This window comes from Emiliania huxleyi (genome assembly GCF_000372725.1).
Source record: "Emiliania huxleyi CCMP1516 chromosome Unknown EMIHUscaffold_210, whole genome shotgun sequence".
Lineage (NCBI taxonomy): Eukaryota > Haptophyta > Isochrysidales > Noelaerhabdaceae > Emiliania > Emiliania huxleyi.
In genome coordinates this window covers 119348-121028 of record NW_005200506.1, presented here as the reverse complement: position 1 = coordinate 121028, position 1681 = coordinate 119348, and positions in this window count along the sequence as shown.

Sequence of the window (1681 nt, the reverse complement as noted above, 5' to 3'; positions counted from 1 at the left end):
GAGGTCGCAGCGAGCCGTCCAGACGTCTCACGGTGGCGTCGCGCATATCACTCGTGGCGTCGGTCGCCTTGGAGGCGGCAGAGACGTCCAGAGGCGGCGCATTTTTATGGGCACGCCCGGCAGCGCTGCGGGAGCGCGCCGCAGGCTGAAGACCTCCCTTGGCGCGGCGCGAGCGGCGCGCACCGCGGCACGAGGGCGCGCGGCGCTGCCGCCGCGACATCGTCACGGCTTGCGCCCGGGCCGGCCGCGCGGTTGGCGTGGCAGCGACCACAGCACATGGTTCGGAGCTTCGGGCGGGGCTTTCTCGGCATCTTCGGTTGCCGCTGCACGGCGCGCGTGTCCGACCCAGTGTCCTACCGGTGAAGCGTGTGGTGTCCAGCCGCGCGGTGTTGCAGACTACGTCGCGTGGTGTGCTTGTGCGTCGGTAGTCATCGCAACTCGCACTGTGTCCGCACTGCCGGTGCCGGCTGGGTCTGTCGCAGCGCACGCACATGAAGCTCTTAACCAGTTATAGCAGTACCCTACGACACAACCGCCAGAGGACAGCGTCCACGTCCATCGGGGTGGAGGTGCTGCCGCCAGGGGCCCGATGGCGAAGCCGTCAACGATCCACTCTATGAAGCGTGGAACTGCCGCCAGCGCTGCGGCCTGCGTGCCAAAGTCTCGCGGCTCGAAGGGGGCCGCGCCGTAGGGAGGGAGGGTCGTGGAGCGGGCGACCCACCTCTGGAGCGTAGGTTGTTGAGCGACATCTTGACGTGCGTCTTCGACTTGTGGTAGAGGCACTCGATGTACCACCGGCCTGAGTTGCTGTTCTGCTTCACCGTCGGCGAGCAGCCGAGGTGCGCCACGCGCGGTCGTCGCCAGAGGCAGAAGAGGGCGCGTTGGTCATTGTCGCTATCTGCGCCGCACGCAATGGGGTGAAGTCACTTGGGATTTGCACGACGCGGCTGTCGCGACGTGCAGAAGTGCGTGGCATGCGGTGTACGAGAGGGTAGGGGGCTGAATGGCTCGGCTCGCGTCGCTCTTCCAGCCGCAGCCCTGGATTCTGGCCCGACGCCGAAGCGGCGCGCGCGGCGGCCGGCGCGGCTTGGGAAGGAGCGCGCGCGCCGACCCATTCAGCCCCTAGGGGACCAGACTATGGCCACCACTAGCCTCGCCAACCGCTCCGCTAGCGTGTCGAGCGAACCTGAAGTGACTTCGGACGGCCACGTGGGCGCCTCGCTGTGCTGGCGTTACGCCCGGATCAGCCTCGTAGCCTTTGGCGGTGTAGCCTTTGGCGGTTCTCACCAGCGTTCTCACAGCCACACCTATGCCATCACGTGGCCAGAGGCTGCGGGACAGCAAGCGCGAGGCTGCCTGCAGGGAGTTCGAGCTCAAGATCCCGACCGCCAGCGCTCGCGAGCGCCGAACTGCGAGGCGGGCGGCAGAGGCTGAGGCGCAGCGAGACGAGGAGCCTGCCGGCTTTGCTCCCTCGTGCCAGTTCGAGGGCGCCCGGCACGGCTTTGTCTTCAAGCGCGGGCCGGCTGGGCTGGGCTACTACCCGGACACCGCTGCGCCGGCGCCGGCGCCGCCCGCCGGAGGCGCGGCGGCGGGAGAGGACCGGCCGGACGCAAACTGCCACTACGCGGTGCTCGGCGTCGAGCGGGACGCGACCGAGGCGCAGATCCGAGCCGCCACCGCC